Below are 13,162 nucleotides of genomic sequence, written 5' to 3'. Positions count from 1 at the left end.
TTCCAAAAATACCCATGTTTGCTGGACGTCTCAGACATTCATGAGTGTGAGAAGAAGGCTGCAGAACATTCTCCTTAATGTGAATTAGTATCAGCTTCTGGGAAAATCTAATATAGTAATTTGATTTGTGCATGTAAATTCATATATAGGAATTCTTTATAAGCCACCTCTGAGTATAATATTTCTTCCATTGACTTTGGAGTGAGAGAGACTCCAGTATAAATTAAAGTAGTGATTAAAAAAGTGCAATCTCAAACTGAAGTGTGGTGTGCGTCTGCAGTGTTGCCTACAGAGCTTTGCTGTATGATCACCTTTGTTTATGCTCAAATGAAAACACGTAGAAGAGGGAGATATTTTTATGAAATGGAGAAAAATCATATCAATAGCCTATATAGTGATTTCCCCACTAATAAATAAATAACACCGGTTATAATATCCTCTGTTGCAGAACAGTTTCACAGCTTTTCTACACTGAGTTTTAATGAAAGTGGATATCAGTTTCATTTTTATCAAGTTATATCAAGAACACCATCTCCTCTGTGAATTCGTATTTGCCATTAGGAGAAAACTTTCAAACAGAAAGTATTAACACAGACCTAAAAAAATCTCAGACTTTTCCTGCTCCCAGCCTCCCCTCGTGCAAACAACACAGCTGAAAATCTGTGGACTTCGTTGTGTTTGAACTTAACTTCGAAATTTACAGCAGCACTTTGAATTATAAATTCCAAAATCACACAGATTTGTCCTAAAATGACCTAAAATGTAAAATTAAGGATATGTAAGAAATACTTTTTTCTCTTACAGACATCAGTGGCTGTTAAAAAAGGAAAGGGAAGGGAAAAAAAACATCAAAGGTTGCTTCTGTATCATGTGTGACAGGCAGGTGATTGCCAGCCTAGACAGAGAGCTCTGTGTCTGTTCTGTCAAGCATGCTGGTGTCTTCCATAAAGCAGGTTATGCTGGCCAGCCCTTGATGCGAGTGTCTCTCAGGGGAGGAGAGGGAAGGAAGTAAATGGTTATCAGAATGGATTCCATGGCTTTGAATGAGGGTTGATAGAGACAACATGAAGCACCTGTCATTACAGTTTTCATCAGCCTAGCAACCCATGATTCATTTTTGGGAGCGTTTTAGAGCAAAATCTAATTTCTTAAGTGATCATCTACTCAAAAGCAAATAAATTCATATAGGGTACAGGTTACATGACTTGCACATGCTTCAGAATCAGTGCTTAAGTCTTTAACCAGTTTAAACTATTAGTTCTAAACATATCAGAAGTCTATTTTATGAACAACTATGGTATCAGTTGCTTAGTTGTATGTAGCCGCAATCTGAGCTCGGTCGCTGAAGTCTGAGGCAATCATTCATGTTAGAGCTACAGGATGTAAGTACTGGAGGTTTTTATAGCTGGAGTTGATGCTGTACATAGAGGACAGTTTCAAAATTGTAGGGAGTGGTGTTGTGCTTTCAGCTTAAATAAGGAAATCTGGGGAGAAAAGATGACTGAGAGTCTGAAAAGGAATTGGCTCTGAGGTGAAAAACACAAAGGTACAATTCACAGTCTGTACTTACTGCAGTTGGTAGAATATATTGCAGGGTATCACACACCAGCTAAATTCTTGGATCAATGAAGGTAATGGGCACTGGAATTCAGTATGTCAGATGAAAAATCCCACCCAGAATGTGTTGCATGGCAATAAGTACCATACAACTAATAACTAAGTACCATACAAGTAACTCATCCTTCTTCTGTAGCTAGCTGTACTTCCACAGGCTGAGGAAAGATTTTTGATAGATTGAAGCACATATTTTCCCTTAATATATTCAAGTTTCAAAGACCTATTTAAGATATTGATTCAGATTTATAAATGACAGATGTTTGGCAGTATTTCTCTCATTCGTTAATAAGGGCAATTGCCCTGAATCAATAATGTGATTTTTTCTGCGGTGGATTTATTAGATATATACAGTGTTTTGCAGTTCAGCTGAGCACATTTCTATGGAAGTGCTGTGCAGAACAGTCTGCAGCCTCATTGTTTTTGTCAAGGATAGAAAAGTCATGTCCCAGTTGTAACCTGATAGAATGGCAACTAAGGGAGAAACTGGTTTTCCCCGCTCAAAGGATGTTTTTCTGTGAGTTATATTTTACCGAGGTAAAACTATCAAATACACATATGAGATGTCCATTTTACGTTTATTTAAAATCTACAGCCTAGTTCTGCACTAAACTGGGTATTGTCCGTGCAAAATATTTTTTCTCTGATTTGGCTTTTACGTTTTTTTTTTTAGCTAAGACGTGCTGTTGGTCTGGTTTTGTTGCTGAAACAGCAGGTGAGGGTTGTGGATTTATTTCCCTGGTGTTGTAGAGCACTGGTAGTACTTTCTGTTAGTCTTACCTGTCTTTTGACAAGCTTGTCATTCTTCTGCTGGCTTTTGAGTCATTGTGGATTATCTGGGTTATCCTGCAGCCCAAACAGAGAAGAGAGGTGTTACCGTGCTAGATACCCAGCTAGAAACTACTCTTTCTGCATTTACTTCCCCCTGCAAGTGCAGAAGTACAGCCTTGTTTTCTGAATTAGTACTCTGAAAAGCAGGATACATACTATGTCTGTTGGTGCTTTGAGCAGAATAGGACAAGATTGAAATACCCTGTTAGAAACAACAACAAAAAAGCACCCTTTCTAAATGGGTATGTGTGACAAATCTTTTTTTTCTTTTTCCATTTATAAACTGAAACTGTTGTTGGAGTCAACAAAATCTGAGATTGATTAAAATTTCCGACATGAGGCCATCTTTAGCTTAAGCAATGTATGCTGCAGTATACGTGACAAATAGCAGGACACTTCCATTCAGAAATTGGCTTTGATGGCCCAGAAGGTCTCTTCTTGTCCTGTGCTCTCTGAAATGCTGTCCAGATGCTCTGTATTTTTTTATTTTTGAAAGCCTTTTGCAGTCAGCTAACACTGAATTTGTATTTGCTTTAGAGAGCTGAAAAGTAGAGCTGAGGATTTAATAGTGGCTCTTCTAACTTTTGGCAATTTTTTTTATTTTTCTCCTGTGAGAGAGGCATGTAAGCGCTGTCTCTCTTTACCCATGCCTGACATGAAGATGATGATATCTATATATCGCATTAGGAGAGTTCCCTAGAATTTCTATAGTGCTTTGAAGTAGATGAAAAGCACATGATGAGAAGCAGCAATAGTATTCGAGTGTCACTACTCATTACTGGTGGATATTTTTCCTTCCATCCAACAGATTTCCATTTGAGCAATTTTTTAACAATTTGACTCTTTTGTTATTGATCCCGTGAACTTTCTGTCTCCTGAGTGTCAAGTATATCTTGCATTATTACATTGTTTTGGTGGTAGTACATTGAGATACATCAAGCTAGCATGCAGGAGATCAGTTTTTTCATGCTTAATGAAAACTGAAATAAAGGCAGCAAAGAAAAGCCGTTAGTCTGTATTTCCCTTTGACAAGAAGATCAAATTCAAGTGCATTTACAGAATTGTACAGCTTGCAACTTTAACGAACAGAATTAGTTCCTCTATTTCTCTGAAAGATTGACTAGGAATCTAGTTGTAAGAGAAGAAAATGAGAACAGTTTGTTTGGTTTTGTTTTTTTTTTTTAATTCGGTATTAGAAAATTATGTGGGTTTTTATCTTGGCTTTCCAGACTTGGTGTTTCAGGGCAAACTCTGAGGCTTATCAATTTGTATGATATTTTGAGTCACCTGTAAGTTTTATTGTTTAATATTAATTATTTAAGCACCAAAAGAATGTCTACTCTGAAGAGTTTACTGTGCTTAGGAAGACAGGGAGTGCTGCAAAGTGCTATGTAGATAAGAACGATGCCTGGGCATGCATGTGTGGAGATAATGAGAGTTGCTGCTACACAGCAACAGAGTAAGCCAGTAGTGCACTCGATGGAGAAATCACTGAGGAATGAGATAGCACAAGATATTTAGGATTAATACTTAGTAATACTTCAGATAGACACTCTTTCCTTGCCCCCACCTCCGCTGTAAAAAGTATTTCTGCAGCTTGTGCTAAACTATGCACTGGTGGCGTTTCCTGCATCTGCTATTTACACACACAGAAAATACCCAGTTTCTGGTTGCAGTCGTCTCTACTTTCCCATGGCAGTTTGCAGGTTATCCAGATGGTGATCTACATGAGCTTTTTATTTGTGGACAGGAGGGAAACATCCAGTTTCATTGCTTTTTTATTTTCCCAAACCTGAAAAAGCTTGACTTTCAGTCATCCCTGCTGGAGAAGGGTAGAAGCACTCCTCCTGTCACCACCATGCAACTCGGGAGATCTGCTGGGGCCAGAAACTTCATTGAGCAAAGAGAGTAACAGGGAGAGATGATCCATCTGTTGTTGCCATGGTTATCATGACACTCATTGTGCTTAATAACACGACATTAAAAACTTCAACTGGAAAGAGGTGAAGCACCCAAAAACCTTTTTGGAACTCTTGTGGTGGTGTTGATTTCAAAAAATAATGTGGATGCTCTGCAACTTTCAGGCAGTGTTGTGTGTGCCAGCTTCCTCCCCTGCAGCTGAGTGTAGTTTGAATTGTTAACATTGATGCTGTTAGGCTAATGCTAAATTGTTCCTGCTGCTTTTTTGGGCTCTTTTTTTATGGCTGCAATGGCTAGGTGTTATGATGGATGTAGGGAAATAAAATAAAACTCTTTCTCTCTAAAGTGCTTCTCCCATTTCCTAGGAAAATCAGGGTTTTGTGGAGTAACATTTGTTCTTTAGAAAGCATTCGTTTCTATATGGCCAGATGGGAGCAGGACCTCAAAAGCTTTTTTCTCCTGTTGTTGAAATACAGAAAGGTTTAAGAGCCTCTGAATAGGAACACTAGTTCTAGAAATGGAGAAAATTTTGATTTACAGGTCTCCAGAGACAGAGAATCTATCAAACCTTGGAGAAAGGCATTAAAGTGAATGACTGTGTCTGACAAAGTAAGTCAATGACAGAGTCAAGGCTGGAATCCCTTAGGTCTGTCTATGGTTTTAATCTCCTGTCTACGTTTCCACCTTTCTGATGTATGAGGAAAGCATATCCACATCTGTAACAGCTCTTCTGCCAGTGAACAACATTTCACGATCTTCTGAAATCTTCCATGTCAAGTGTGAACTCCTGTAGATGGAGAGAAGCAAGTGTAAGCTGGTCTCCCAGGGAAGGGTTAACTTGGCATTTTTTCACAGCTGCAATGTATTAAGCTACTGTAAGGCCCTTCTGTAATAGGGGGTCAGAAAAATGTTATGCATTGCAGAGAGAAAGAAGATAAATTAGGCAGCTTAAAGACATCTTGATAGCTTACCTAATTTGCCTCTTACTCGCCTTTGCAGAAGCAGTCCCTGTATATGCAAATGCCTGCAGAGGAAGAGATAAAACAAGATTTTCAAGACTGTTTCAGCTCAACAGCCCCAAAAGACTAATACCACTTTCTAAAAAAAAAAAAAACCCAAACCACCATAAGCCACTAAACCAACCAAATGGTACAAATGGCACCGAAGTCCCTAATTTTTCTTTGCTCCCAACCTCACAGTCTAGAGGAGAGATAACATTATACCAGCTACAGCAGGATATGGCTACCTCAGGACCCAGGCAACTTTTTTCTTAAAAGTTCCCTCACTGGGAGTGAGGGAATTAAATATTTATATATCAGTACCAATAGCATGAAAGATTATTTCACAAAGGTTCATAAATATATTTCAATTAAAAAGACATTTGTAAATGAAATCAGGGTAACCTTGAGCAGATAATACTTATACCTCTGAAAGTAATCGTGTTGTATTGGAGTCAGTAACCTAGAGCTGTAAATAGTACCACATGGGCCAGTGTCATTACCTAATCTTTACTCCGTTGTATCATCTTTAAAATCTTTTCCTCTTAAAATGAAAATGTTCAAGAAATATACAAACGGTTCAGCTCCAGACCATTTCTGTTATGTTGAAGTGGTTCTCATCTTGCCTCTTCACAAGCTCACTTCTTGCAGTTTTCTTACTTTAAAATCTAAATCACAGGTAGTAATGTAAAAACAGAAGAGCGATGCCTTATCGGAGAACATATAAAGGATACAAAGGCAGAACTGCAGGAGGGTATATTTGCCATTGTAGAAGTCAGTTTTAGCCCTTTGCTGTATCAGAGAGGTGATTTTTTGAAGTGCTGGATTAGCCCTTATACCTCAGGTTTATGGTTCTGTTAAAGACCTGGGAGATGCTGAGCATCTTCATTGCTGTTTGGGAGAGCTGGGCAGGAATCTGTGCACCTGCCACAGCACATCCTCCTCTGCACCTCATTAGCAGACACAAATACATTGTAAAAACCACATTTGTGATGAATCTGTGTAAGCACTACTGCACGGTGGTTCTAGTTTAGGCCACATGGAAGTGTAAACCAGGGAAAACGTTGTAATCCAAGAGCAGCATCCAGGTTTTTGGCAGGACTGGCAAATGTTTGTACAGCTGTTTTACACTGAGCTGTGCAAAATTTGAAATGTAGGGAAGATATAAGCTACATGCTTAACTAAAAATAAAGTATACATTGTATAAAGTATACAGTCAAATGTGGTTGACTGCTCATGTATTATACGCTTAAATATTTAAATGATGTACTGCCAGAATGCAAAGTGTTGCCCATTTGCATCAGTGAAATTATTGATCCTGTAAACTGGGTCCAGGTAGGGCAGATAATATCCTAACACTGCATATACTAACAGGTCGCAGTATACTTGGGTAGGTAGATCTGGTGCATTACTCAAATGAAAATCAGTAACTGTTGGGCCAAGCATATCTCTCTACTGTTTACCTGCTCAAATGCTGTCGAGCTCTGAAATAAACCTTTCTCATACCTCAAGTGTCATGGGACTCTGTAGTGAAATGCTTCCTCCTCTTTCTGATTCCATGTGTACCATTCATAGTTTTTTGCAAATCAAATTTAGTTGTGCATATATTTTAAAAAAATTAAGCAACCCAGCAATGAAGAGGTTATTGCGATCATTTTTCAATGTTACAAAGCCATTTGGCAAGCATGCTGCTCTAACAACAGCAGCTCTTCAGAAAGTGTTAAGAACTCCATTAGAAGAAGAAGCAAATGCTGAAGATTTGTGAGATTCAAGAATTGCAGGCTTGGTGAGATGTTTACATTTACTGTGATTGTGTGGCACTGGATACATTTGCATCAGTCATATGAAGCACCCCACACAGGCTGCAGTTTTCAGGTTGGAATAAACAAAAGCGTAGATAGATTTCTTTGTTTCATTAGAACTTACATTTTTATTCATAGAAGACACATCTACAGTGCCTTTCCTGTGTCCTTGCTTCTGGTGCTTCCAAATTTAGCCTAAACTATGTCAGATTATTTTGTTCCTAACGTTTCCAGTAGTCTGGGTTAGATTTATGTTTCTTGAAAGGATGAAACAGAAGTACAGGGAGCTCTCTGCTGGTAAGGGTTCATTGTTGCCCTAAGGCATTTGTATTAGACCCAAACTTGCTGTTACCACATCTTGTGGATCTGTGTTGTTTGTGTCACCGTGGGGCTGAAGATGAAGGCGATCAGTTGCTTCTTGTTGTACACTTCTTTGGCCAGGTTTGACTAGAGAAGACAATACGGTGAAGGGTTTTGAGGGTTTTCCAAGGTGAGTGGAATAGAGATTGACACCTCTGTATTTTATTTCCTAAAATTGTGTGCTAAAGGTACCTGATATTCATGTGTTACACTTTCAAAGCAAATACAGTAGTTCTGCCTCCTCTTAAACTGTAGCAGATCATTCAGACCAGGCTGACAATATGTATATATGTATGTGCTTTGATATGGTGAAGTATGTTTGAAAAAGGGAAAATCGTTTCAGGAAATACATCAAATTTAACTCCCAATAAATTAAGTGCAATAAGTATGTGTTAGCTTTCATTTGACCAACTGTTGTAGAGTCACAGAAAGAAAATGAGGGAATGAGCTGTTAGATGGCTTCTTCCCCTTTATATGACAATCCTTGTCTGTGGATTATGTTTTTGAATTTTTTTACCACTTAAGTTTAACATCTTGTCTTTGCTCTTTTTAAATGTACTAAGATAAAGTCCTTAGAGAGAGATTCCTGTAGTATTGATATATTCTCTTCCAAATATTTTTAATAGAAGTAATTTTTTTCCCTTTAAACATGGAAGTTCTTTCTTTGATCTTCTCTTGGCTCTTGATTAGTTCTCCTTGTGTTTGATCCTGAGCGACATGCAGTTTGCTTTTTCCTAGTACTACCAGAAAACCATTGTCATAGCTCTCCTTTCAGAAACGAGGCAAAAGAGATTTTCAGGCTTTATTTATTGAACTGGAGGGGCGGGGGTGGGGGCGGGGGGGAGCAAACAGAAGGGTATATATATCTCTGTAGGCATAAGTTCAGCAGAAAGTCATGTAGACTGGCATTAACAATGCCACAATTTATATGAGTTAGAAATCTAGGAAAGCTTATCCTTAGCTCAGATTGTATTGTCTTTGCCTTTGAGCCTTTTCATATATGAAAACCTCTCCTTCACCAGTCTAAGACTGTCTCATATATACGCATGCATATTAAGACAGGCAGGTGCATACAGACCAGTCTGGTTTAAACATGCATTTTTTTAACAAATATATCTAAAAATTGTGGATTCTCTTTCTTTGATAAATGCTTGGTGGTAGAGTCTTTGTCAAGCATATGGTTCTTTATAGCAGGCGTCTTCACAGTGCTGCCTTTGGGGAATGCTGCTGAGACAGGAATAGCTCTGGGTGTCGGTGCTTGCCTGTGCCAACTGCTTGATCAGATGTGAATGTTCTGCTCTAATAATGTAAATCAGAAATAAGAACCCAAGCTCTCGTGAGATTCACTGTGACCAATGGATGGAGAGTAGACAGAGCCATCACACCCGCTTCTCCAATGCTGTGTAGAAGCAGTCAGTATCCTTAGTTACCAACTGGAGGCCTGTGCTTTTCAAACTTATTTTGTAGCCTTTTCAAAATCAGTGCAGATATAGATGTAACGGGAATTTTGGTTTTGCTTTTCTATGTGTCATCAACATTCACAGTAGCAGAAGAAGAAAATTATGGCATAATTCAGGTAAATACTCATACGCAGTACATACTCTAATCAGCAGCACCTTTAAATGATCCCACATAGCCAGTGCACTCAGCTGTGTTACTAACAATCTCTTCTAAGTCTTCATCTCCTTTACCTTCTGACACATGTGTGTGACACGATGGCAGGAGCAGGAATTGGTTTTGATGCAATACTTACTGACTTACCCAAGTCAGCCTGGATTTCTTACTGCTACTGCTTCTGCTGCTCAATTTCAGAGTAGTTGTCTCATGTCCAGCTCCTTGTTGATTCTCTTCAGTTGTTCACAGATAAAATGTAGCCTATTGTGATACTCTAGGCATGCATATTGGCAGCTTACATGTAGTTCGGTGTTCCCCTTTGGGTCCTCTTCCACCCCGGAACAGTAGCCCGCTGTAATCTATGGAACATCTACCTTATTCACCACTTCAAGCTAAAACCTGCTGCAGGATTCAAAGTGAGATCAGTCCTACATTCCTAGAGCACAGTTTCCATCAAAGAAAGAAGGTGGAACACTATGGCATGCTTTCGTCAGTCTCCTTAGATGAGGACGCTTCCTAGAAATACTGCACTTTTACAACCTGCCAAAATATTTGGAGTGCAAGGCAAATGCTGCTTTCCAGCCAAAGCTGTGAAGTTCTTGCACAGCTGTGATTCTCCTGTGGGAAAACACACACCACCACCTGAAGTCTTTAGCTGACCTGAACAGCTTAGCATTGGTATTCCAAGGGAAACGTAGGCAATAGCGGAAGACCTAGTACAGCTCATGTACAGATGCTACTTACTCTTCATTTTTGGATCAACTACACAGATACTTCATTAGTATTCTCAAAAAATTGCATGCCATGCACCTCCTCAGATTTTCTCCAGCCTTCTGGCTTGTTTCACTGCCTGTGTGGATCGCTTTGCTCAGATTTCGTAAGCCTGGGCATGTTAATAAAGGACACAGGCTTAGCTAGTGTTTGTTTAGGATATTCACTAGAGTGTCAAATTTTGCTTAATTATACTTTATAATTTTACTAGGGATTGGATCCTTATATGTTGCCAGTTTAACTAATTTCCATGTGGCATGATATCAGATGTTTCACATAAATAGAGGTAGATTTGATTTTCATTATCCTTCTCCCTTCTTTTTCGTCAAGTACTGACCCTACTACTGCTTTTTGTTGGTAGGCAGTAAAAGATATTTTGCTATCTATTTTGAATTACCTTTCCAGGGTGCAACCCAGTTTATTCTAGATCTTGACTTCTACAACATACCTTCCTTTCCTACTAGTTTTTTTTCTCTTACTTTTTGTTTGACTCTCTATTTTAATATGTATTTTTTGTTATATAGGTATGCTTGGAGCCATGGCCTGAAAGTTCCCCTGCATCTATGCAAAATATTCCAGATAGTTTTGTACCTTTGTCTTCAAGAAATTCTAGTCCTCCTCCCTTCTCAAGACCTCTGCCACTTGACTTCATTAAACAGCCTTCCTAACTTTTCATAATTAAGCCAAATTTTTTTAAAAATCAATATTTAAATTTTTCAAGTAAATGTTGTTAACAGAGCCACAAGCTTGCTGTTCTTAAAAAAAAAAAATCCTCTCTTTCTCTAGCTTACTTTTTTTTCCACCTATAAGAGACTTCTATAAAACAAATGAAAAATTTAAACCCCTGGAAACTAGTCCTTCTTGCCCTGAAGGCTGCTAAAATTATCAGCAGTCTTAACTGTTGACAGAAGTTTTTGTTTGTTTTATATAGCTACTGTATTTCATTTAGAAACTACTAAAAATATAATCATCTTAGAGACCATCTGCTTGAAATGACAGTGCATACTGGAGCTAAATTTTTAAAGTTTTTTTCCTGCTTTGTTCATTATCTCTCCTAAAACTGGTTACACAAGAAAACTCAGTATTCAGTGCTAAGAGTTTCTTTTCTGAATTAATTTTCTACTTACATGCAAGGTGCACACAGCCATTTCCAACAAGTATCTATACATCACTTATTTGCTAACTTTTATTTTGAGAGATCAGAGGGGAAAAGTAGGCACAGCCTTGTTTTCATATATAAATACTATGTCAAGACTGCAGGTTCATCAGAACAATTAACTGTACCTTTGGTGAAGGGACCTTTTCCTTTTGCCCCCTCATTGCCTCTTCTGGCCTGGATTCCAGGACAGGAGGAAGAAGAACCTGAGGTGGTTGTCAGGGTCCATGGTGTACAACAGTGTGTAACAGGCTTTTTAGTTGTTTGTTTTCTGTTCAAGTAATATACCTATTATGAACGAGGAACTTTCCTTTGGGAGAGAATTTGGTGATAAAAGTTCCAACACTTCAAAGTATAGTGTTGGTGTAAAACAACTCATTTCAAATGTTCCCCCTTGCTGTCTTGTCATACAAGCTGTTTTGTTCTGGTATTTTGTATCCTCTCCAAAATACTATCACCTGCACTTGGCATCTAGGATCAAAAATGAGAATAAATTAGAAGTGGAGGTAGGATAATTGATTTGTCCTCAGTGAGGCTGATGGTTTTTGGTTTTTCATTTTTTAGTTTTGTTTTAAAAAATGTTCTGGAAGATATTTTTGGTTGACTGAGAGCCATGTATATGGGAGACAGGTCTAATAGGTTTGAAGAAACTGTTAACAAGTGTTAACATGGTTAACAGTAAGAAAGCAAATACAAGAGGAAGCTAACAGGTCAAATAACATTGTTTCTATCACCTCTGTCAATTCATGATTTGTCTTTGAGTTTGTACTACCCATTCTTAAACAGAAATAAGTGCTTAACCAAAGAATCACTTACTTTTCACCTATTAACACAGTCATAGTAAGCTGGTACACACAGAAGATGTGGTGTTTGCCATCTCCGGCTGCCAAAGTTCCTCGCCTTCCCCGATACCTTTTACAGTGTTGTCTGACTTTTCAAAATATCAATTCAATGTTAAGATCTTTCTGAACATACGCAAAAGGTCTCCTGTAGAAGCTTCCCAACAGTCTATATCATCTAAAGATTCATTGGAATAGTCCATATGTGATTTATTATTACATCTTCATGGTTTCTTTATATTAAACATTTAATGTGAAATTTAATATTCATGCGTTAACATCTGTTCTGTGAGAAGAGAAATAGTCGATGAAATTCTGAGTGTATTTTTTTACGTCTCCTATTTATATTCTGGATCTTCATAAAGATACAACTGTAATGACAACTCTCAATCTGGCAAACACTACGTACAAGAACAGACAATACCTCTGTTCTGTAGTAATTCATTATTGTTGTAAAATGAGTCTTGTTTCAATGAAATGTCTTGGAGAACTGTTATACTTAAAGTGTGAGATGCCTGATTGTACTTGAGACAGACTGCACAGCTACTGTGGATTCCCCCAGTGACGTATGCTTGGCCTCACTGCAGCAGAATCCCTATAATTTGGGAAGGAAACTAATGATCAGGAGTATTTTTTCAAATATTATAGCTGGACTCTGTAACAGCTCTTACGGGTTTTTTGGCAATGATCCAGGTGATCATGGTAACTGCAACAGAGAACCTACAAACTTTTTCACAAGTCACCTCTTTTCCCTAATTTCTCTCTATTACCTTGTACATGTAGCATTAGACGGAAGATGGTGAAAATACTTATATGGCACAAACGCTTAGCTCTTAGGGAAAAGGCATGTGAGAATTAAGTATTGCACACAGAGTGGCTGCGTGCGTCTCTGGCTCTTGGGACACAAAGGCCAAAGCCATTTTCACAAATGATTTTACCCTTAAACACAGAGGGGAAAAATTTACCTGATGCGACAGATTGATTTTAAGTTCAGTTCTGGAAGCTGCAGAATGCCTGCTGGGACTTGTTCAACACACTTGGATTCAGTTGTTTCATTTGATGCTAATGCTGTTTCATGCTTTGTAGGATTAAAGAAAAGTGACAAGACTGAGTCTTTGTATTTATCTAGCTGCTTTAAATTGAGTAGTATGAATGAAGATTTACAAGTAATCCAGTGTATAAGTGTGTATTGTATAATAGTAAAATTACAGAATCACAGAAGGCCTGAGGTTCCAAGGGACCTCTGGAAGTTTTCTG

The 13,162-nt window shown here is 38.2% G+C and overlaps 1 protein-coding gene across 7 annotated transcripts in view; it reads left to right on the top strand.

Annotated features, from left to right (window-relative positions):
• CTNND2 (catenin delta 2) overlaps positions 1-13,162 on the top strand; it is a 696,862-nt gene that overhangs the window by 505,746 nt on the left and 177,954 nt on the right. The gene's annotated exons all lie outside the window — the stretch shown is intronic.

This window comes from Strix aluco, chromosome 1, assembly GCF_031877795.1.
Source record: "Strix aluco isolate bStrAlu1 chromosome 1, bStrAlu1.hap1, whole genome shotgun sequence".
In the NCBI taxonomy this organism is placed as follows: domain Eukaryota; kingdom Metazoa; phylum Chordata; class Aves; order Strigiformes; family Strigidae; genus Strix; species Strix aluco.
Note: the sequence above shows the minus strand (reverse complement) of the source record. Positions and strands in the feature narration are given on the sequence as shown.